This window comes from Polypterus senegalus, chromosome 1 (assembly GCF_016835505.1).
Source record: "Polypterus senegalus isolate Bchr_013 chromosome 1, ASM1683550v1, whole genome shotgun sequence".
NCBI lineage: Eukaryota > Metazoa > Chordata > Cladistia > Polypteriformes > Polypteridae > Polypterus > Polypterus senegalus.
This window is the reverse complement of record NC_053154.1, coordinates 68198859-68224535: the sequence shown is the minus strand read 5'-3', so window position 1 is coordinate 68224535 and position 25677 is coordinate 68198859. Positions and strand designations below refer to the sequence as shown.

The following is a 25677-nucleotide window of genomic DNA, read 5'->3' as shown; positions in this document are numbered from 1 at the left end:
CTTGGTACTGTGTAATTAAAAGCACAGGCTTTGATGCTGCCTTAATGGCTTATGTTCAAAGTACTTGAAATTCTTTATTACATCAAAAGTTAAGCACGTAATTTGGCAGCACAGGGTATTCGTGGGCCTTAGCCTTGATGGCAAGACAAACCTAACTTAAATTTTTTTTTAAACATGTTACATTCTTCTGAATTATCATTCACTTCTATGTTGTTATTGATGCCACCACTCAGGATGCATTATTTGGACAAAGATAAAAATTGAGGAGCACCCTCATACAAATTTCATCAGATCAAGCATTGGAGAAATATATGATGAAAGGATTGGAAATGTTAAAAGCTTACTGAATGCAAAGCTAAAGGTATTTTTAGATCCTGTAGGGAAAGTGGTTGATGTGAAATGATTAGATTTCTGTTGTGACCATCACTGAAGTGTCCTAGATCTGTGAGGCAGCAGCAAAGTCACACCTATAGTGCTTATTGGATCAGTCAGTCAGTTAGTCATTCTCCAGCCCGCTATATCCTAACTACAGGATCACAGGGGTTTGCTGGAGCCAATCCCAGCCAGCGCAGGGCGAAAGACAGAAACAAACCCCGGGCAGGGCACACACACCAGGGAAAATTTAGGACCACCAATGCACCTAACCTGCATGTCTTTGGACTGTGAGAGGAATCCCACGCAGACACGAGTAGAACATGCAAACCAGGCAGGGAGGACCTGGGAAGCGAACCCAGATCTCCTTACTGCGAGGCAGCTGTGCTACCACTGTGCCACCCTTATTGGATCATGTTTGTTTAAAAAATGTACTATTTTGGTTCGTCTACGTTTTTTTCTTACTTTCCTCAAATTAAAAGTTTAAATAACGTTCATGTTTATTAACATGGATTAAAGAAATCGCCCAAATTAACACCTGAGCTAAACACGTATACTATTTATGGAGTGACAGTAATGACAGCTACTCTCCACAAAAATGTTGTTAAAAAGTCTGTTACTACTTCCTTTTTATATAATTTTCTTATCATGTTTATTATATTATTTCACTTGTTTATAGATGATTATATTAATAAAAAGATTTGTGTTCTTATGTTATTTCAGCAAGGTAATATAAATAATTAACATGCATACATTTCTGTTACCCGTGAGTCTTCTTATGAACTTTCTGCACCCTTTTGAAGCAATCATATTTTAATGTAAATTCATAAATACTACAACACATAATAGCCATGCTATGAAAATTTAATCAACCTTACTTTATATTTCATTGCTGTTTTTCATTATATTATGCAGTCATTTCAACTTCATTTTATACCGATCATTTAAGTTTCACATATTGAATTAATACCATAAAGACGCATAAGAACTGTGCCTTTGCCCGGACAGCCTAATGTACCAGGGTTCAAGTGAAAGAAGCCAGCTGCCAGGAGCTGCCCTCACAGTTAGAAACTTGATTAGTCACTTTGTGAGGGATGCAGACTCACCTTTACGTCTCAGGAGTCCAGTGAAGCAAACTATGAAGGAAACATCACCCAAGGGGAGAGACTGCTGTTCTTGGACTTTACCTTCAGCCTATCAACTTAAGCCTCAGACATCATAAATCAGGAGTTGCATGAAAAAGAACTCAAAATCCCCCATTTGAATAAAAAAGGCCCTGCTTCTCATTTACAAAATCTTATGCAAATTCTTCTGAATGTAAAGGAGAAAAGCCCTTGTCGTTTGAAATTCAAAGGAAACCTTTTTTTAATTGGTTGGAACACTAAGTCTCTCCTTTTAGCTGTCGGGGGCTCAATTTAAAGCTGATTAGTTAAAGGTAAATGACAATCCTGGAACATCAACTCCAATGAAGGTTCAGGAGAATAAGAACCATCGCATCGATCATGGGGGTGCTTTTTTTCAGTCATAGTGTAATCAAATAAAATACATGACATTAAATTTTTAAACCTACTTAATCTAATTCAAAATCACAATGAACCAGAGTTTATCTTGGCAACAACGGGAACAAGGCAGGAAAACAATATGGACAAGTGGTCCACTAATGCTCCATTAACTCAAACAGGGCCAAGTTTGAATCACAAATCTGAAGGTTTTTTGGAGATGGGGGAGGAAAACTAAGTATCAGAGAAAACTCTAACAGACGCAAACAGAATGTGCAGACTACATATGGACAATGACTGAGCATTGGATTCAAATCCAGAATGCTAAATCTGTGAGGCAGAAGCACTCTTTACTGCACCACCATCCCACCGAGTTTATCAGAAAAGCATCATAAATCACAGTAGATGTTGAGTTCTGTGTATGCTGAACTAACCTGAAAAAGACTGTGCACCTAACACTTACTTTGTCTTTGATTCCATTTACTATAACCGGATTAATATGAAAGCACAAGGTTATTATGTGTCACGTTCGTACAATGTACAGCCTGAAGAAGAGACTCATGTTATACTTCCTTTGTTTATTAAAATTGTCAAAATTCAGCATGCCATCTCTCTTCAGATTGGTTCATTATCACTGACACCTGCTAAGTCGGCATGCAAATAATGGGTGGTCCTTCAAGGATCGTGTTACTACAATTATTCTCAGTCTTGGAGATTCAGTCTATGCAATATTTTCAAGATCACACCATAACTGACAGAGTATGCAGCACAACTTCAGGTCCAGGCTCTGGTCTTGTCGCAGCTAGACTACTTCAACTTTCTGCTGATATGTGTCATTAAGCCGCTGCAATGATTCAAAATGCAGTGGCGCATCTAGTATTCAACCAGCCAAGACAGACACATGTCACTACTCTCTTCAGATCGCTACTCTGGCTTCCTATAGCTGCATGCATTAAGTTCAAATCCTAGATGCTTGCCTATAGAGTAGTCAGTGGGACTGCACCTACAGCATATGTGTGGAGACACTTGTGAGGTTCTGTGCTCCTTCTTGACCTTTCAGGTCTGCTGACCAATGGTGTCTGGTGATGTCACTTCTGCATTATATCAAATCTCAGTCCGGACTGTTTTTATGTGTAGCTACTGGCTGGTGGAATGATCTGCTGATCTCCATTCGAAATTCTCACTCCCTTAATGTTTTCAAGAAGCATTTGAAAATTCTCTCGTTTGGTGAATTTCTGTCTTCAGCTTTTGTAAGTCTGGGAATCGTAACTTGTTTTAATTTTGATTTGAGCTTTTCACTTGTGGAAACCTATTTTGCACCCTTGTCTTGTAACACTTGTTCCCAAACAAGTCCCCAGGCTGATGTTACTCAATTATATTGACCTGGTTTGTACTGTAAATCGCTTTGGATAAAAGTGTAGACTAAACAAATAAATGTAAAAATGCAAATGAAAAAATTGTAGGGGTCTGAGTAAATTGTGCATTTGAGTGACAGTCTTCTGGTTGTTATTCCACCTATATGAGCTTTATTTAGATATGAGAAGTTACCTTATCAGTAATGAAAACTATCCTTGCATGTGCATTAAGAATCCTTTGGTGTGGCATGGGCTAGTTTGCTAAAATGTCTCAGATATCCCTTAAAATAAATTTGGAATTGCTAAAGGGGCATATCCTGCCATGGTGCAGGATAAGGGCATGCAAAGTGCCTTCCCATTGTGTTTGACACAATGACACCTTAGAGAATAAAACTTGCCTCAAGCTAATTTTCAAGCACTCACTGCCTTTCTACTACACCTTTCAAGAGACTCAAAACGCAAGCAAGTGCACTATGCAGCTAGCATCTGTCATGTACAGCACCATCCAGCAGCCCATGTAGCAGAACCTTTAAAATACCTTGGGAAGGAGAATAACGGTTTGCTGATGCTTGCCAGGATTTCAATTTTTAAACCTTTTTCAGCCATTCATTGGGCCTTAAGGAAATGTGCAACCATCACAGCGTGGTGCCTGACCGTGGAAGGAATCCTCAGGAGAAAAGGATAGTAATTGAGCCACTACATGGCTTTTACATTGGACATTACCTCAGAAAAAGGCTTTTATGTTTTTTTCTGTCTAAATAATTATACTCAATTTAGAGCAGAAGTGTTTGCGGTTATTAGGAGAGTGAATCCAAAACTGCAGTTTTCAGATAAAGAGTGCAAACAATAACATACAATTTTGATGTGTATTGTTATTAATATTATTTTTGCTATCATTAAAAATAACTTCCATTATCAATCTATTTCATTATCAATATTAATACTACTACTATTACTATTCTCTTATAGGTGTTGTTATATAATTTACAATGTTTTTAGCGATTCAATGCAAATTCACAGCACTGCAGACTGAACAGAAAAAAACAATATCACTGTGTCCTCAGGCGTTGACCAATCAGAATTTCAAAAAAACCTCCAATCTGTCCAGAGACTGCAGAAAGCTATTACAAATACATTTATATGTATGGATTTCCATGACACAAACAGTCTTTATGTACAGCAGGTACCCGTCGGGGCTTTCTGTCCTTTTCTGTCACTCTCACCCACTCCTTTCTTAACTACATTTGCTTAGCATACATTCACTGAATAATATAAACATTTTTCATTTTCTTCACATTCCTGTGCAGACACATAAACACAACGAGGAGTTAAGAGCAAAGGACAAGGACAAGTTTAAAAAATAAAGAACAACAACAGCACAGAAAAGGAAAAGGCTTTCTAATAAATTGCAGAGCACATCAGTGCTGAACTCACTCAAGAGATGACTGCAGATACTGTATTTCATAAGTGAGAGGAGACTCACCAGATCTTTAAATTCGTCACATTATCTTTTAACTAAGTTGTCTCAGTATTACATTCAGATACTTTTTACAGTTGCCAAGGTTTCCACTTCAACTACTTGACTTAGTAATTTGTTCCAGACTCCCATTCCCCATGTCATGCTTTTCGGGTTCACTCTTAAATATAAGACTTACTTTTCTTTAATTTCCATTGTAGCCCTCAAGTATTTGATTCACTAAGTATTTGAAAGAATTATTTCATATCAACATAATTTAGAAGACCTGCCTTCATTTCATTTAACTTCAACTGTAGTCCTCAAGTATTTCATTCACTGTGTAACTGAAAGAATTATTTTGGATATATTCTGATAACTTAGAAGACACGCATTAAGCCTTCTGCACACAAGATTAAAGGCGTTAGCATCAGAGTAAGAGTTCATTCCAGGATGTACTTGGTTGTTCTTCTCTGCATTTTTCTGTGTGGTGACCAAAACTCCCCACAGCACTCAAGATGCCATCTCACTGGTAGATTATACAATCTGAGCATAAGGCATCCTTGATTTCTACTCAACCACTTTTACACCAAAACTTAAAATGGTGGGCTCCTTTATTCCTATGTTGCTGCAATTAATTTTAATGTAGCAGTGTTGTACTAGTGGTATAAGGTGGTATGGGGGGTGGTGGGCACAGAACACAGGGTTTTAGTTTATTGCAATTCCTGGAAGAAAGGCCTAATTTCTTCTTTAAAGCATTTGTTTTGTATTTCCATAAAAATTTGATCACAAAAAAATAAAATTTAATTCAACTTTTTAATTCCATTTGTACATGCCTTGAAGTTTACTGAACAGTACACACAAAAGGGTGTGAAAAACTCAGCAGCAAATGAAAAATCAAATACCGCCTTTTCAAACTATCACTTGATCGTTTGTAATCATCCAAAAATGTGACCTTGAGATTTTGATGAATCTCAACGTTTTAGACCGCCGAGTCTGAAAATACCATTTTTATAATTATGTCTCTGTGTGTGTGAGTGTCTATGTAAACATGATAACCTAAGTATGCTTTCACTTAGGTCAACCAAATTTTGCATACAGTACAAGTATTAGGTACAAAACACAGATTTCTATCAACCTTTGAGCTATTTCCACTAAACCAGAAGTGGTACTTTTTTTAGTCATGCAGCTGCAGAGTCCAATTTATTCAACTTTCCTTTTATTATAATTTTTCAATTTATTATTAATTTGATTTGTTCTTGATGGTTCTTTAATGTACGTAATATAAAAATATAATCATTGTCTTACGGTTTACTCCTCAAATATCCATCCCCATATCTGAATATAAGAGAAAGTCTAGGAGAAACCACTTCCGAATTTTTATCAAGTAATCAGAATAACCAGGCAGCCCACAAAGCAGCCAGGAGGTAAGCTGAATGGCTCAAAAGGAACATTCATCTCAAACTGGGGTTTCTTTCTTAATTAGTAGCCAATTATTGCAGCTATAGTATAGCCATAGTATTACATCACATGTTTTATTAACAGTAAGAATGGTCTTCTAGATTAAGGAATTGGCTGATCAGGACCGTAATGGCTAAGGAGACCCAGATCTCTGGATGTATGCATCAAACTACTGGAAATATTCTACCAGTTGTCACACATGAGCGATTAGAGAGCAGTTTACGGACCTGAGGAGCACCCCGAAACTGCAAAGCAAGGGACTGCAACAATGTACTAACCGATCTCTCTTTATTTTGGCAGAAAAGACGAGAAAACAGTCCTTTGAATTCTTCCCCAGATGTCCAGGTCGCTTCCAGGTTTCTCCACTTCCTTCGGTCTGACAGTGATGACGTCACCACCCCACAACCCTCAGCATACTGTTTTCCCCATTTCCGTTCCCACTGCATAAATTGTCTGTCTTACCACCAATGTTTTTTCTGCTTCTACCTATTGCAAAACTGACCATACTACTGAACCGCACAAATCTACAGTATACGGGGATGGAGTCCCCAACCATTAATCTTGGTTTTCTTGTGTTATTTCTTACAGTGGCATAGTTGGGTCCGTAAGATGCTCCCTAATTGCTCGTGTGTGACACAGTCCATAATGGTCAGTGTGCCGTTCCACACTGGTCTCCTGGGGAAGCAACCTGAGCTCAAAAGAAGCACAATGTCTGAACAAATTTATCAGGACTGCCAGCTCCATCACAGGCCTAACCCTGGACACACTGGAAGCTGTTGTGGAAAAGAGGATGGTGGCAACATTGGATGCCCCACCATCCCCTCTAGGAGGCGCTCTCTTGGAGCACTATTAGCCACAGGCTGGTTCCACAAATGTGTGCTAAGAAGTGCCTCTGCGGGTATTCTCTGCCCACTAGTATCAGGCAACTCAATGCTTCCACCTGATGTACTTGGCAAGTTCATTTATTTATTTATTTTGCAATTGATTGATTGGCTGTATTATCTGTCCTGTGAGTCTGTATCCTTGATTTTTGTGTTTCTGCTGCTGTATTCTGAATTTCCCATTGGATTAATCAAATTTATCTAATCTAATCTACTTTAATCTAATCTAAGAAAATGAAGTCTAAATTAGCCACTCATCTGTTGGCTCACATTGTATCACACATTAAGAAACAGGCAAGGGCTTTGATTCTTAAAACACAAGTATAATATGATTAAGGCAAAACATTTTGCTCCGTTTGTAGCAGGAACGGGATATTAACTTAGAAAGTGGCTGGGACAGATATCTGCAGATATGACAGCCCACCCCAATGTAAAAGTATACACCAATTCCAGAAAATGCAGGCAACAAAAAAACAACAGAGTAAAAGAGAGTATGTTGGTGATTCAGCAGATTGCTCCACTTCCATGCTCATAATGGATATCTAAGTAAATAAAACACCATCTGTTCATCAATATTTAACACAAAAGACTGACAAATGTCTGAGCATGCATGGGAGCATGATGAGCACAATTTACAATGTGTCAGTTTTTCACTGTCAGACAAAGATACAACACCACAGTGTTAACAAAGGTGAAGTAAGGCAGTAAGGTCAGACTTGGGAGTTCATATCTGCCATTATAAAATATTAACAAATATAATGAAGTTGAACCAAGCCACAGCCTATTCAGCATATAAAAGTCAAAGTGTTATATGCTGGCTTGTTCTTCATCTAAGGAAGACAGAACGATGTATTGTAAAAGATCATCTTTTAAAATTCACAGAAGAAAAGAAGATGATTTTCATTAGCTAGGTGCTGTTTATGTTGGCAGAAAGTAGTAGCCTCTCCGCTCTACGGACTGGAAATCTTGAGGATTGGAAATTTACAAAATCAGATATTCTCATATGTAAACCTTAGTCAGGTTCTTATACACAAGTTGTTAGATTTGCTGACATACTGTAACTGCATACAGCGTTGGTGGACAGAGTAACACATGTGCGTCAGAGGACTTCCTTACATGTTCTGTTGAGGTATGCAATAACCCTCTGGGATGAGAGGGGGCACTATCGCTAACAGTGTCATCTCTGTCACTCTCCCCATAGTTTTGAGAAACCTCCCAGTGGGAACTTTTTTCCTTAGGCGACTGCATTCCTTTAAAATGGGAAGTCACATCCTTTAATCTTCTATTACACTGTGATGATCAGTGAGATTCTCTACGCTGTGGTGTGCTGGGTTGAAAACATCTCTTCACGAGAGGCCCACCGAATCAACAAGCTACATCAAAGCACAAGCCCAGTTACGGGATGCACTCTGGACCCACTGAAGGTCATAGCAAAGGAGAGAATTAAAATGAAACTGAGTGCCATTATGAGCAACGCTGCACATCCTCTCTCTGACACACTAACACGGAGTATTATCAGCCAACGATTTATTTAACAGAAGTGCTTCAAGAATGCTATGGAGGCTCCTTTATTCCAACAGCAATATGTCTGCATAATGCCTCACTGTGACTAGGACTGCCAACTCAAAAGTTTTTTTCTTTTAAATTTTCTTGTTTTATAGTCATTCCAGTGTGTGTGCTTATATATTTATTTATTTACTTATATATTTATTTATTTATAGAGCCTTTGTAAAAAGCCAAATTTCCACCTGGGAACAAATAAAGCTCTGCCTATAATATTAATAATAATAATACTTAATAATGATAATTCTTTACATTCATATAGCACTTTTCTCACTACTCAATGTGGTGTGCAAACCCCACGCTGGGAGGACACAGGATGCGAACAAGCTATCTACTGTATATGTCTAACTGACTCCACCCCTTTCAGTTCAGCCTTCATAAAAGGCCGAGCTTCCTGCAAGGAGGTGCCATTTTTGGCCAGAACAACCCGCTGGTTAACCAGCAAAACTACTTTGTTTTGCATTGAAGTCCTGCTTAGTGGGACACGCACGCCAAATACCGTTGATTTTAGCTGTTGTGTTGAACAATAAACAGAATGGCCTGGATGACACCCCCAAAGTTTTCCAATTCATGAAGCTGTTATTCTTGCACCCGGTCACAACAGGCTGCACACTCCAGCTTCCTTGACTACATTTTTTCCTCAAATAGTTTAGTTCAGTCAGTAGATTTATGTGGATGCAGGCATCTCATAAGTCAGGAGGAGGTGAGCAGTGTTGTCAAACTTATTACAATCTGCACATGCAGTGTGGGTGTCTGATGCATGTGACAAGACTCTATCTAGTGTACAAAATTGGGACACAAACATAAATGCCAGTACATTCAATTGAAAAACATTAAAGGAACATTAAATGTAAATGTACACATAAGGTATAGTGGTGCAGGGCAGATTGCTCACAGCTCTAGAAGGCTGAGTTTAAATCCCAGATATTTTCAGTTTGAACATTTTACCCCATGTTTGCAAAAGTGTGTAGAAGTGTGTAAATGTCAACTTTAAGTTGCCCCAATGTAAGGAGCATGAGTGTGCTCTATGATAAACTGAACCACTGTCTTGGACTGGTTGTCCTTGTCTCCAAAGCTGACAGGATGGACTGCAGCTCGACAAGACATAAAAGTTAGATTAAGTGGAACACAATTTTTAAAAACATAATCCAATCACAGACTTCTAAGGAAAGCGCAGAATGAATTTTCTTTACTATGGGGCTGATACAGAGTAAAGTCAAAGCAAAAAGTGTTGAAGTAATCCTAGCAGCAACAAACTCAAAACAAAGACTAACCTGCCTGAAACAGTGGTCCACTGTGGGATATGATCATCCACTCAGACAATTTTGAGAGCAACTCAGCCAAAGATCAAACAAGTGCCCAAGTGCAATGAGGCCTCTGTGTCACTATGCTGAAATTAACTGAAATAAAGAATACAAACATGCATGTTTATCAAAGCATAGTGGCACACTGGTTGGCCAAGGGCCCAATTTCAGATACTAGACCGGTCACTATTTGTGTGGACTTTTCTTATTCTCCTCATGTCTTTGAGGGATTTTCTCCAAATTTCGAAGATATGCCTGTTAAGTCATACACCCATTATGAGTAAATGTGACAGGGTGCCCTGTGCCTAGGTAAAGCTCACATTTTGTGCCCAGTACACCCAAGTTACAATTTGGCTCTCTACATCCCTCAAGTAGATAAGAGAGAGAGAGAGAGAGATTGGGACCATGCGCTGATAGCATGTTGCCACATCCACCACACCACCTGGATTGGGACCCAAGTGCAGCGGGTGACACCTCAGCCCCACACTGGAACAGTGTGAGGTTTTTTATGGTGGCTGGAGTTCCAATCCTGCCACCAGCCCCCAAGTTTTAACTGTAAGTTGGAGGACCTGCTTGCAGGGCTTGATGCAGATTATTGTCATACCCAGGACAAAGCAATTACAGGTTAAGGGCCTTGCTCAAGGGCCCAATAGAGTAGGATCACTTCTGGCATTTACAGGATTTGAACCGCAACCTTCTGATTGCTGGCGCAGATCCCTAGCCTCAGAGCCAAGTGGATTAGCTGGTTCATAAATAAATAGTTTGTAGTATAAACACTAATCCATTATTCTTAACTGCTCCTCTCCAATTAGAGGTTATAAGGCTGCTGCTATGACTCAAAATTTACAACAAATTATCTCTCAGGGCCAGTTTATAATTCATTCAGCACTGCAGTGAATTAACACAAGCCATACCTAGGATCTGAATCCAGCAGCCAAGTGATTTTATGGCAGCCGTGTAAACTTCTTTACCCTTGAGCCACAAGTCACCAAGGGGATGCAGTTTCCTTTTCTTCCCTTTCCATTCTCCATGCTTGTCTCCAGTAAGCAATGCAGTAATCTGAACACATATACAATACTTGGGAAACAAAGATTGCGTGTGTGTTGATTTTTGGTAAACATGTAATTGCAGTAATCAGAATATTCATGAATACTTAAAAAGTCTCATTTGCATTTCGTAAGCCGAATTGTTTTTTTCCTAATTAGTTTGAATCCTTCCACCCTGAACATCAGGCTAGCCAGTAATCACAGAAGATGCACTTCACCGTAACAATGAACAGCTAATTGCTGATGTGAAGACAGATTACTGTGTGCTCTCATAAAGAGGGGCCCGCTCCAGATTGGAAAAGGAGTCTGAAAAAGCATTCACAGCTGACTGCCCTGACAGCACCAAAGAGCTCAAGAGCACACACATGCTGATCTGTACTCAATCACTTTATTTATCCGGAACAATGTAAGAAAATAATTCATAACCTGAAGATGCAATGCTTGGCTTCAACTGACAAAATTTCAGACTTAGGTCTCCAGCACTCGATATAATTTTGCAGAAAGGCTTCAAAAGCTATAATCTTTGCAAAACTTAAAACTCATAAAGTGAAGGTCTGTGTTTAACCATGCTGAAGTGTCTATAAAAATGTCTTGGGTTGAACTTTACTCTAATGAGTAAATTTACTTCTTACTCATTCTTACTTATTGGCCCTCACATATATCTTTGCTGCCTAAAATACACTTATACAAGTGCCCTTTAGCTTGACTCTAAGTTTTAGCATTTTCATTTCTCTACAACACTGAATTAGATGATGAAGGTTTTGAATATCACATTGTAATACTCCATTTCAGAACTATTGTCTTAAAAAAGCTATTGTAACCAATGCCTGAAGTGATAAAGTGCTGGCTCTCTCTGATTTTGTCGCCTTTTTGATTCTCTGCCCATTGTGCTGCTAATTTTACCTGATTGACTAATCGAGCTGGGACTAGAGGACCCCCGAGAAGTTCCGATTGCAATAAGATACATACAGTACATTAGATGTGGTGGGACTCTTGAAGTTTCAATTTGGCAGAACACAGCCATTTACTGCCAGTACGCACTGCTTAAATTCCAAATGCCCCCTTCTGTTTCAAAGAGTGGCCCATGAACACTCATTATATTTAACTTGTGATTTATAGTTTGGTAAATGTTGCATGGTTTTAGTAATTTACTATTACCATATTATAGTTGGGGAGGCACAGTGGTAGCGCTGCTGCCTCGCAGTTAGGAGACCTGGGTTCGCTTCCCGGGTCCTCCCTGCGTGGAGCTTGCATGTTCTCCCCGTGTCTGTGTGTGTTTCCTCCAGGCGCTCCGGTTTCCTCCCACAGTCCAAAGACATGCCAGTTAGGTGGATTGGTGATTCTAAGTTGGCCCTAGTGTGTGCTTGGTTTGTGTGTGTCCTGTGTGGATTGGCACCCTGCCCAGTATTGGTTCCTGCCTTGTGTCCTGTGTTGGCTGGGATTGGCTCCAGCAGACCCCCGTGACCCAGCGGGTTGGAAAATGGATGGATGGATATTATAGTTGTGAGTATGTGTAGCCATTGTGATCCAAAAAGAACAAATTGAATCGAACAAATCTTATGGTGTGTGAGTCTACCTTGTGATGGACTGGCACCACATCTGCCGTTGGCTCCTGCTTTGCATTTGGCACTGCCAAGATGAGCTCTGGCTCACACAGCCCTAAAGCTGTTTCAACAATGGAAGGATGGAAGAGTGAGGAATTTGGACATGATATGGAGAATTAATAACATGTTTGAAAAATGCTGAGTACAGTAATATATTTTTATTTTTTGGATACACTAATATTTTGTGCTTGCTATTGGCGTGGAGTTGGTGGGATGGGGTTGGGTGCATTCCATAGTCACACTAAATTTTTAACATTCACATCCTCTGAAGCCTTCTTTCTATATAGAATAAAGTTTTGCAGCAGCACTTCTCTCTATGACATTTCTTTAGACTGGTTATTCACACACCGGATGAAGATCTCCTTGCATTCTGACAGTGATGTTCTTCATTAGGGTTGGTTACTTGTTTTATTGCATATAGCTGCTAGTTTTTATCATGTACCATATTTCACCCTGTGCTTGCTGGGTTAGTTTCCAGCTCCGCTGTAACCCTGCTCAGCATTGAGGAGCTTAAAAAATGGTGTGGTATGACTGACAGGATAAATTTTTTTTAGTCATATGAATATTTAGCCACTGACACAATAACATTGCCTCTTATTCCATCACACTACTTTATACTTACTAATCATGTCATACGTTGGCTTTTTAAAGAACATGTTGCCCACCATATCCTACTAAATTCTGCCTCCTCCAACGTACACAATAAAATGAAATTCCTTTCTATTTACCAAGCCAGGCATTACAGAGATACCCTTTGAAGTACTATTTGTTTCAACTCTTGTGTTAAATTCTTCAGTGACTTCTTCAGTGAACCCAGTAGCTTCATACCTCCTGACAACTCCTGTGGCAGGGAACCTTTACATCTGCACATCATACAAACAGCTCATAACTTCTTATTTGCTCTGTCAAAAATCAATCTAGGACTAAATGAAGAACTCCTTCCACTTAAAGGTCAACGCTTCTTCCATTTACAGCATTCCAGAGGTGGGAATAACCTGAACAGTCACTAGAAAACAAACGTAACATAAGAATCAATCTAAAGGGAATGCATAACTTTGGGCTTTTTATCAACTGTTTAATGTGTCAGACCAAAATCATTTTAATTGTCACAGAACTAAAATTCAATAAAATGGAAAGTTTAAATAATGCTACCATTTTTCAGGTGAGGCATATCAGTTATCTTTATAAATAATACAAAACAATATAGATAGGTATTCTTGCTGCAGATGGGTTAAACGGAAATGTCTTTATAAAGTTGTATTTTTAAAATGTTAAAATATGCAGAATATTGACTTATTACCAAACAGCATCTGAAAATCTCACTAGCCACTAACTTAATTAAAATACATTCCCAATATAAATGATCTTAGATCTTTCTATTTATTTACTTCATGTAGTTCCTTTCACATCAATCAATATCTCTTTTGTAGAATAATTTCCCTCAAGGGGATGAAGCTAAGAGGCCTCCATGGTGTTCCGGCCCTTTAAGGCACATATTGGGTCTACAGCTGCAGGTACTCCAGGATTCTTTAGGTGGCCAAATAGAGACCAGTCTCTGATCTTCATGCATTTCCAAGGTCCCATAAGTCAATGGTCCTCAACCTTTGTTCATTCAAGGTCCCCCCTGTGTACCAAGAGAATATGTGACTGCCCTCCTACAAAGGCCATGATAGTTGCCCTCTTGTAATTTTGTTGCACTGTTAACGAAAGTGATTATTTTTTTAACTTACATTTATTAACAAACACATTTGCATGGTAAGTGTCTTGTGTTAAGAAACTTGCCATCCTTGTCTAATGACAAGCAATCTACAGTTTTAACAAACATTATCTCTAATATAAATGAGATGTTAGATTGATATAGTTCATTTTGCAGTAAGTATGCTGATAACAGTGGCACTGTAAAAGTGTGTGCAATCAGCCGCATTTCTGGGGACACTGTGTGATATTTGGGAAGAAAGGTCATTACCTCACTGAAGAGAAGCCAGAACATTGTGTCTGTAATTTTCTTTTACTTCAGGTATTGGAATAAGCTTAATTTTTAATTTTCCTTTAGCAGCTACATGCCGGAGCAGCTCTTCACTAAAGAGAGTTAGATTATGACATGCCCTTCAGTCCCAGGATGCACTTGGTCAATCTCTTCTGCACATCGTCTAGTGTTGCTTTGTCTCTTTTGTACAGCCATAGCAACACTCGTAACCAGGAATGCACACAGCACTCCAGGTGAGGTCTCTCACATTAAACAGTCTAAGCATAATGTCCCTTGATTTATATGCAACAACATTTGCAAACTAAACTAAAATGTATTTGTTTTCCTTAATTGCTCCTGCACAACCTGTAACTCGCTTAGACAATTGTGCTAAAAGTGATCTGTACAGAGTAATACAAACATTGTCATTAGTGGCAAGGAGAGAATAACAGTGTACCTGGTGATATGGAAAAGCAGGAGTCAAAACACTAATAGGCAGAAACAGACAACCAAAATTGAAGAGCAAAATGACTCATATATTGCAGAAGCTCTGAAGCACAAACCAAACAGAGGAATATGAATTGCTGAATGAGCTAGCCTCTTCTCACAGATTAAGCTTTACTTTATATGAAACAAAGTGCTTACGATAACCTAAACGTGTCTCAGGTTCAAATAACCTGCCACCATGCTGTCATAAAATGCACTACAAGAAAAGGAATGGTAAACAAATCTGCAATGGTGCTGGTGACAATGTCAATGGTGAAAGACATCAAGACTGTAACAAATAAACAGAAAAAGAAGAAGATTATGTAAATCCTCACATCTTTAGAAGCCTCTTTGTGGGCATCAGTCCAGTCTGATCATATTGTGCAGTTGCGGCTGGTTGCCCTGCTGCAGTATAAAGAACATGATAAAGAAGTCCACCTTAAACATTAGCTCCCTCACTCAGGGGAATCATGGAAACATCTACATTATAGACCTGCTGGAACCTCACACATTATTCTTTTTTTCAATGCTTTTTCTTTTTATGGTTATATTGTTTTGAATTGTACATTAAGCAAAAGATATTTAATAATGTCACACTGCTGCCGAACCGTGACTGCCAGCTGGTCTTGACTGCACCGTACGCCTGATTGTGTTTACATTGTGCAGTGCTGTCAACTGGAACAAAATGAATTTCCACTTTGGTAAACAAATTCTCATTTGTGAACTCTACAGGCAACCAGTCAATCAGTCTTAGAGTCTAAACACACCAGATACCAGCAGAAAAGAGGTGCAATGCTGTTTGCAGTGAGAAACCATAGGGCACGTTTGTCAGATTATACACAGCACCCAAACATTGCATTATTTCATAATTAATATATCAGTTTAAACCTACACTACCATAGTGTTAATTCTCTGAACTAAAACCAACCTTAGTTCAGCAATATTCCAGTTGATAGAAAGAATTATCTTTAAGAAAGATTAATCTGCAGTGGTGTTTATTTTCAAGTTAAGTCAAGTGGCTTTATCGTCATGGCATCCATATACTATACTGCAGTATATATGGGTATGAAAAAACGTTGCCCAGGACCGCAGTGCAACATACACATAAATGCAAGACGTATTCTATACTATGAATGAATATATATTAGGCAAGTGAATAGATAGTAATAATTTGAAACAAATAGTAATAAATAACAATGACTAAAATAATGAATAAAAATTAATAATCAAAAATAACAAGTGTAACCAACACTGCATATACATAAGGTTCTAGGGGCAGATCTGCAAGAAGTTCAGAGTCCGGACAGCCAAGGGGTAGAAGGTTTTGCAGAACCTGGCACAACTGGTTCAGATGACACAGTACTTTCTGCCAGATGGAAGTGAGACAAAGAGACCGTGAAAGGGATGGCAGCGGCCCTTCACAATGCTATAGGCTTTGTGGATGCATCACTTTTTTAAGATGTCTTTAATGGAGGACAGAGAAGTCCCAATTACCTCTTATCTACCAAATGCACAACTCATTGTAGGATTTTACAGTTAGAGACACTGTAGTTTCCAAACCAGACAGTGATGCAGCTGGACTAGCCTTGTAGAATGTTGTAAGAACTGGGGTGGGTAGGCTTGCCTTCTTCAGCCACTGAATGAAATGGAGAGCTGCCACACCTTCTTGACTATGAATGTGGTGTTAATTGACTGAGTAAGGACAGCTGCCAGATACACACCAAGGAATTTGAAATTTGGTGCCCAAATTCTCTTTTAAAAATGATTTTAAGGGCGGAAGTTTAAAATTGTTGTTTATTTTATGTCTTATCTATAATTCCACATACTGCAGAAAGCATGTCAAATTTCCAGTACAGGCTAAGATGTCATTCATAACTGTGACATAACAATTAGGATTGTGAGGATGTGGAGAAGTCTTGAATGTCATGTCTAAAGAAGCTGTTTATCTCCCGCATCTCCCAGGCCTAACTTGTTGGAAGCTTGAAGAAAGCTATTTATCTTTCCATCTCAGAAAAGAAGAACATATTCCTGTTCTTTTTATAAAATATATTCTGAATAAAGCTTCAGGCAGACTGTTTAAATCCCTGTGCAGTTCACTACTTTGAGCTGTGCTCCATGTCATGAAATCAGTATAGTCATTCAAAATACCTTTGAGGTTTTCAACCTCATGTAATATGATTTTTCGTAAAAATGATGTTGGAATTTACCCTAAAGGTGACAACGTCACATACAGTCCCTTGCAATAATGAATAGGTTGCAAGTGTAACAAAACCCACTTGGATGTAATCAGATCTACAAAGTACCGAGGCCAGAAAGCTGACATTGGGTGGACTTTGATTAAATGAGTTGAACCACTATTTTGAACCTGTTCTCAAACCTCATTGTAAATAATATGTTCAAAAGGGTAGCCAATATAGACAGAAGCATCAAGCTGCAGTGCACGGATCCCTTCTAGTGTCTTATTTGATATTATGTATGCATTTGTATCATTGGGGGACACAAATCCAACAGACTTTTCCTTTATTATACCCTGGGGAACGTACCTGATACACGCACTGCAATTAATTCCTGTTTGGACTTGTACTCGTTACATATATGAGCAAGATAAGTTTTATTTAGTTTTGGTTTTATTTTTCATAATAGTAATGTACCAGCACACTCATGCAAATCTTTCTGCATATCAGTAAAGTTGCATTTCTTGAGATCTTAGTACACGATGCTCCTATTTGGGATCACACTTTCCAATGAATTGCAATTACTGTAATTGCATTATTTGTAAAAAGCTGCTCTTGTTTAAAGTACTGTATTATCATCATCTCCTTTCCTAGGGACACAAAAAATGGTACATACTGTTAGTAATAAAACAATCTAATGTCCAGAACTACTTTCAGATGTTCCTGATTTCTCCAAAGAAATGAAAAGTTCATCATGGCATCGTGGCTCATTTGCTTAAGAAGTGCTTTACATTCAATGACAGGCCCAAGAGCCCTCCTGTATATTGAGGTTGATCAAGTGTTTCTTACATCCTTGGTACCTCTCACAAGCCTGCCTCAGGTGCATCCAGTTTCTTGCAGCACACTACTTACTTCCAAAGATAGTATTCTAAGACAGTAAACTGTTTTGTGCTATCTGGCAGAAAACTATCAGAACTTCCAATTTTTTGTGGTACAACATTTTCACCAAAAGGCACCCCAAGGTAGGTGTGTGCACCTTTTGTTGATTTTGATTGCTGCTTCTTGTGCATGAAGGAGCCATGAAGCAGGAGTTTCTCCCAGTTTTATTTTTATTTTGTTAAAATAGATAGTGTCATGCACGTGTGAGTAGGAAGACGTTGTATGGAACAAGTGAAGGTAATTCCACACCAGGCCAGGGGGTGACGGGGTGCACTAAACCTTCTTCTGTTGTCTCTACAGACCAGACAGAGGACAAGCTGTCTGACTCATCGCTGCAGACATCACTGTCGGTTCTGGTGCCTAGAAGAATGTCACTTGCCAGTTCTGGCGTCTAGGACGACATCACTTTTCCAGTCCTGGTGCCTAGGACGACGGCACTTCTGATTGTGACGTCAGAAGGTCACTTCCGGTCCCCATATTTCAAGTTCCGGTCTTGGCATTTAAAGCCCCCATTTTTATAACCTGATTTTAGTTCACGTTTGGACTCCTTACAGGACACTTCTGTCTTATCAACAAACCCATTGCAGCCAGGGATAATATACGGGTGGCTGCCCCAAACCCATGTAAGTGTGTTGAGTCTGATCTTTTCACGATAGATAATAAATTCCACTTGGCCAGAAACCTGTTCAGGCGTAGGTCTGTTTAGCTAGTTAATGTTATTTGGATCGAAAGAAAAAGATGGGAAGAAGGTATGAAGTGTGTAAAGACGAAAAAAGGCAGAGATTTTTTTTTTTAAATAGATATTGGCGTCATCAAAACATACGGTCAAAATCATTAAATATTCCTATCTGTTCTCAGAGCCAAATCACTTAACAAAGACAAAGTCAAAATACCTTTGCAGAAATCTGAAACTAAAAAGACTGAAGCTATTACAGACACACTCGAAGTTCTTAGGATTCTATCCAATCACGGATAATCAAATAGTGTTTGACTCCTGAACTTTATACCCTCTTTCAGTCACTAGCAACCACGCACAAGCAAAGTCTAAAATGATGACACCCACAAAAAACAAAATTACAAAATTAACAGTTTTAACTATTGGGTTTAGTATAAAAATAAAAATAAACCCTGCGGTGGGCTGGTGTGCCCTGCCCAGGGTTTGTTTCCTGCCTTGCGCCCTGTGTTGACTGGGAGCAGACCCCTGTGACCCTGTAGTTAGGATATAGCGGGTTGGATAATGGATGGATGAATAAAAATAAACCTTAATAAATTCTCAATTGTCCAAAATCACCTACAAGACACAAAGAACATGAAAGAACGCAAAATGAATCAAAAAATTTTAGTTAGTTAGGATATAGCGGATTGAACAATGACTGACTGACTGAGAATCATAACAGGAAAGAGAACTATATATTTAGGAACCATAGCTGTGTGAATATCCAAACATTCATATCAAAGTATTTCTAATTAAATTAAATGAAAAACATTTTCTGAAAGAACTTTGAACTGTCTCCTTATAAAATTAATTTCTTGCTATTCCAAGCTCCATAAAGAATCCCTATGTGAGAAGCGTAGTTTTAAGTTGCTTTAGAATATGTCTGGCTGGAGTTTTTAGTTAAGAAAAAATGTTTATTATTATTTTACTGTCGTTGTGCTGTTACTTCAGGAAGTCTGCTTTTTTTTGCCTTTTCTGATTCTCAAAATTTTTGCTTTCCTCCCCTGTTTGTTTTGCAATTCAGGTTTTAGTGATTTTAATCTCTTTGTCTTCTCTGTGACAGTACTCTTGTAAACTTGACCCTGGTTTGTTTCCTGGTCCTAGTTATAGCTATCTTTTCTGCTTATTCAGTACCTGAACAGAAGAAAAGATGCAATAAATATTGTGGCATATGGCCGGTCGTTCATCCCGGCCAATACCCCCAGGCCGCCAGATGGAGCCCTCTCTGCAGCATGGAGGTGCCCCGAAGGCAAGCAGGGAATCCTGGACAATGGAGTTTTTATCCACAGCCCTGCTGGTTACCATGGGGGCCGCTAGAGGACGCTGCAGGGAAGAACAAGGAGTATTTTCCATACAGCCCGGAAGTACGTCACAGTCACATGGACAGAGGAAATGATGTGCTTCCGGGTTGAAGAAGAGGAGTTTTTACCTGACCTGAAAGTGCTGGATAATCACATGGACTGAGGGCTCAGAAGCACTTCCAGGTCAAGGACTATAAAGGACTCTGGGAAATCCCAGGTGGAGGAGCTGAGTCGGGTGGCAGGGTGACAATGCGTCTGGGAGAGGAGGATTGATTATTGTACTGATGTATTGTATTGGTTATTGTTTATGAATATAGTGGAGTGGAGGGTGCTTTGTGCACATTATTGTTGGAATAAATTTTATATTTGGACTTTTATCTGATGTCTGGCATCTGGTCTGAGGGTTCAAGGGGCCCCTATCTGTCACAATATATACAATCTATGTTTTATTTGCTTTTAAGAATACTGCTTTATTTATTTTTATGAGCTATGATTAGTTGGGCTAGCTGACTGCATGGGTGGACCAGTGCCACCCTGGCACCTGAATCCAAGAATGGTAAACTCTCTCCATTCCTGACAAGAACATTCATAGACATTATACATCAGCAGTGATTTACAGTACATCTACACAGTTTGCTAACTGATCTGGCATTTTGCTCCTAGCTAAAACTTACGTTTTCTCTTATATAGAGCCCTACATTTGAATAAGAGACAGAGCAGAAGTGCTTCTTTGGGCATTATTCTAATAAGCACAATGATAAATGTAACATATCCACATCCCTGCCTTACGGCACACGAAAGAGCACCTTGGACATCATCTGAACCACTGTGAATAAGAAGATTGAAGAATAGCTAGAAAAATAAAATGTTACTTGCATCTATTACCTTTCTAATGTCTGTGTCCTTTATATCTAACAATGACTCCATTCTTTTAATTAAGTGAGTTGCTTTAGTTGCCATTTGTCACAAGGACAACAGGACAATGGAATTCTTACACGTATAGATCGGTAAGAAGGGGCAGCATTACTTCGATCAAAAAAGGACAGCGGAAGCACAGTCGTGTTAATTCTTGACTTCTGTTCAGATCGGACACAAGCAAGATCCCAAGTGAGAAAATGACAGAGTAGTTTAGGCAGCTAAATCTGAACAAGTGATTCTCTTTAATGGTTCCTCATACCATATGCACCATTAAGTCAGCTTTTCTTACTGCAACTGCTAGTAGCTTTGCAAAAAATGCTTAAAAGAAAAACAGGTTGTTGGCTTTCTGAACATATCTGCTTCTGGAAGTGACTGTCAAGAATTCATAAATACAATCTGGTTAATAATAATGCAAAGATTATTAAAGATAATAAAAATCATGTTGTGAAATCTGACCTGCCAAAAGTGACTAATGGCACTAGTGCAAAAGAGGAAGGTACATTTTCGGAATTATTTAGAGATGCCAGTAGCATAGTGTTGTTAGTAACTTTATATTCACACAAAAATTGATCAGATGTTAATGATAATGAAACAACTAAAATTATATCAAAAGTAAGAGTTTAAGGGTCATCACTGCCTTTATCATGAGCTACGTATGTGGGTCAGAAAATCAAATAATTAACAAGGCATCAGCCAAAAATTAAGTGTTTTGTCTTCTTTTTTCATTTGGCCGAGAATGGAACTATAGGTGGTTAAGACAGAAATTCACAGCAGGGTAGTGGAATGTATATTTGTGATAACTCCTTCATAGCTGTAAATCAAGCATTTATTTCTTTCATATTTTGTGCTCTGTTTTGGAAAGTCACAGCCACATGCTGGAGAGCTTTTAATGTTCCACTTATCCATAGCGTATACATATCTTCTATAGTTTTAGCGAATGCAGGTTAAGGGTGTCAATGAACTTTTCAGAAGGTGGAAGCTAGAAACCAAAGAGCAGCCTGAAAAGTAAGTGATAAGAACCATTCTATAGAAAAAGGTCAAAGTCACAATGAAATTACTATCGCCTTATAGGGACTCAATACACACTAGACTAATGGAAGGGCCGGGAAGGAGTAAATTTATACATAATAAGTGTACGTGTCTAATTCCAGTGTGACCATTTAGAAAGAACAAGTAGGCTGCAATAAAGGACTTCAAATCTACAAGGGGATGAACTCCTGATCTAAGTTTATTAGTTTGGGACATAATGATTTTTTGAAGAGTTTTTTTATTTCAACAGTGTAAACGTGACCCTGGCTGTTTTACTGCCAGTGGTTTTAAGCAATCTAAGATTGCAGGGTCTTAAAAACAGACAGAAAACACATCTGGTCTGAAATGGTTGCAGTTGATTATACTGTAGATTGTATTTATATGTGTCAGATGCCTGAGAAATGAGAAATAACACCTCCTAAAAGAAGAGGGTGCTGTTGATAACTTCTCCTCATTTACTTCTAGAACTGAACCTTCCCTGGAGCACTTATATCACTTCCTTCAGTCATTCACCAGAAGTCATGTCTCTTCCTGCCTGGACCCAATTTAAAGAAGGCTCACAGCGAAAGAAGGCTGCAGTGTTCTGTAGTGCAACATACGTCTGAGTGTGACATTGGTGCACCAGAAATGAACTTTAAAACGTTGTGAATGACCTATATGGTCCACTGTGTTATGTATTAGAAAGCCCCAAGTCCCAAAAAATACTCACAATGCCCACTAGAATTGGTAAAACTGCCAAAACCCAGCTAGTCACACAAGAGCAACAAAGAATCTTTATAAAAGAAAAAAAATTTTTTTACAAAAGCTCTGTTAACAAGATTAAACTCAGAGGAGCACAAAGGCACCAAAGGCAATTCAATCCAATCTGAAATCAAAACACAGAGCAAATATCCAGTAGACCACAAAGCCCAGAAAAAGGCAAGAAGACCTCACCATACCATGAATGCATTCACAATGAACCGCAAAGGACTGTGGGTTCTCCTCAGCCTTTATAGTAATGGGCAGATGGCCCCACCTGTTCGGGGCAAAACACATGGAACATAAAAGAAGATACATAGGTTCATATAAATTAAATGACCAACACTTTTAACATAAACAAGGGAGTTAAAAATGAACAAGAAAGACTTAAAAAGTCATTTGAACCACAACCAGGTGAGGAACCCTGGCTGAAATACAACATATTTTATCATTTTCTGTCTATAATATAAAAATGTTCAAATCGTTTAGCATTTGTTCTAAGTAGTATTTATTCTTTAGTTAATGGACAGAAACAAAAGTTAAAACATTTAGTATTTGTGCATGGCAAGATAAATCAGGTAGTCCACAATAATTAAACCACTCTTTATAAAACCTCCACTGAAATCCCCCCAGAGCCCGTAAAATCCTGTCCAAGTCAATATAATTCCCACATTTGTTGTTCTCTAGGTGGAAATCCCGCCTTCTCTGCTATATGTGATCTTCCGCCCTATACAAATATACCGGGACTATATAGAGGATAAACTGGGGGAGATTTTAGATAAGACTCAGCCTCTTACATATCTTCCTCATCCACCCCAAAAACCAAAGACAAACACCAGGAAGAGGAGCAATAGCCAAGCCTCTGGTCCACCTTTGACTTCTCACCTCACAGTTCTTCATAATAAAAAGCCATCAGAACAGGAAGTCTATGTTCATTTTAGACCATCAACTGTCAGGCCACTGAACTTGTAGGGTGGCAGCACTGACCACTATGACACCATGCCACCCTAAAAAGGGTAGTATAAGGATTAAAAATAAGAAATGATCGACTTTCCTCCTGATCGCATACAGGTGTGAAAGGAGCTGAATATAAATATAATTTGTCTGAATTCACTTCAGTCTTCTTTTGCACAAAATACATCAAAATGATCTTGTCACTATTGTCAAGAGTACCCTCCTAATGGAAACAATATTAAATGTAAAATCATTCAAACACATCTATGAATAAAAAAAAAACTTTCTAAACTTTTAAAGTTAGAGCTGTGTATACTACTACTATATATTGTGCCAAAGCTGACATATAAGCAGAGCCACATGTAGGATACTATAATGGGCTGTCACCCTGTCCAGGTCAGCCCCTGCCATGTACTCAAAGCCTCTGCTTCTTGTAGCCCTGAACTTTATTAAGTGGATACAATGGAGGGACCAAAAACTGCAAAGTGCAGAAAATTGGTTAGCATAATGGTGGAACAACACTGCAGACGAGAAGCATGGCCAGACATAACAGATGGGGGAAAGATGAGGTCACTGGGCCTCTACACTGTCAACAAGGAAATGTTCCTCCTACACAGATGGGGACCAGGCTGTTCAAGACATGCAAGCAACTGTGAGCAGATTTCATCCGATATAAATACTTTAGACTCAGTTGACTGCAAGTTGTCCTTAATAGATAGATAGATAGATAGATAGATAGATAGATAGATAGATAGATAGATAGATAGATAGATAGATAGATAATAGTATTACAGCACTTTTATATACACTCAGGTATAAACAGGAAAATAAAGAAATACATAAATAAATGCATTCTTAATATTCTCAAGCTGCCATAAGTAATTCATAGATGATGTAGGCCAGAGCTCATTACAACAAACGGGTCACAAAGCAGGATCCAGCCCTGGACAGGCTGCCTCCCCAGTTCAGGGGCCACCAACACACAGACCCAAACACATTCACAAAGGGCCAGTTTAGAATCGTCACTCAACAAAACATGCACTTATTTGGGAATGGGAGATGAAAACTGGGATACCTGAAGAAAAACCCACTCATACATGGACTGAATGACAACTACCAGGCATTGGATTCGTAACACCAAATTTGAATCCTATCAGGATCCATGAGGAAACAGTATTAACCTTTGTACCACCTTTATACCCCTAATATGTTTATAGTCTATTTAAATTGATGTATTAGCATGAGCAAAAAAAGACATTTGTAGCATGACAACATTCCTAGGTATAATGTAATATAATCAGTTTTTTAAGTGGGCAGATACTCACCTCTTCCAAATTCTATCTAAAGTAGCGCCACTATTTCTTAGCATACCAGTGCGTGACTTGCTTAATTCTAAGTTTTATGGGGGAACCTCAGCCCCAGTGTATCACCATAAACCAAGTACCACCAGTAATATGGTTTCACTTTATGCACTATATAATAATAGTAAAGTTCTTGTGCTGAAGGTGTTTCTCATGTTGAGCTGCGTATCATGCAGAAGGGTATGACACATTATCCTTGACAGCCAGCACCTCAGCTGACATTCTTATGCCTGGCACTACCTTCAAAAATTCCAGGCTAATGCCCAGATCAGGTCTAGCCTTTCAAATTAACCTTTGATGCCTGCCTCCATAAAACACTGCATGAAAGAGCACACTTGTAAACACAGACTGACAAGACATATGCAGAAATCTTCTACTTATGCTAAAGGACAGAAACACAGTAGTGTGTTTTGCATACAGCATAATTATCTGCAGCATAATGCATATTTCAGTGCTGTGAACCCACCTACATATCTCGACCATATCTACTCATCTCCCTGGATGGATTCCACAGACGAGGAGGAAAACTTGCCTTTCCTGAAGCACCACCATTTCCTT

General features: G+C 38.8%; 1 protein-coding gene across 1 annotated transcript in view; it reads right to left on the bottom strand.

The window, feature by feature from the left end:
* Positions 1–25677, bottom strand: part of LOC120527094 (polypeptide N-acetylgalactosaminyltransferase 18) — a 776032-nt gene that overhangs the window by 737022 nt on the left and 13333 nt on the right. The window lies entirely within an intron of this gene.